Genomic DNA, 344 nt, shown 5'->3' with positions numbered 1-344 from the left:
TTTCTGGTAGCGGGAGCAGAGTCCCAGCCGGCGCGGGTCACCCTCGGGCCCTCCTTGCCCCTCGGGGGCCGTGCGATGCCCACAGTGGGTTGGTGCCCGACACCCCACAAGCCACCGCGCCCCCTCCAGCAGCACGCAGCGTCCCCAGGGCCCCCGACAGTGACATTTTGTGATGGAGAAAATCCTGGTACAGACACTGTGGTGCACTGTGTGCGTGTGCGCTCTATATATACATTCGGGGTGATGCCGGGGTTATGGGAGCAGCTACACCACCAGCCCCGAGCAGCCCGCGCGGCCACGGCCTCGCCATTTGCTGTGCGAGCTGTGACAACTCATTCTCCGGG

This window comes from Phaethon lepturus, unplaced genomic scaffold (genome assembly GCF_000687285.1).
Source record: "Phaethon lepturus isolate BGI_N335 unplaced genomic scaffold, ASM68728v1 scaffold25782, whole genome shotgun sequence".
In the NCBI taxonomy this organism is placed as follows: domain Eukaryota; kingdom Metazoa; phylum Chordata; class Aves; order Phaethontiformes; family Phaethontidae; genus Phaethon; species Phaethon lepturus.
Note: the sequence above shows the minus strand (reverse complement) of the source record.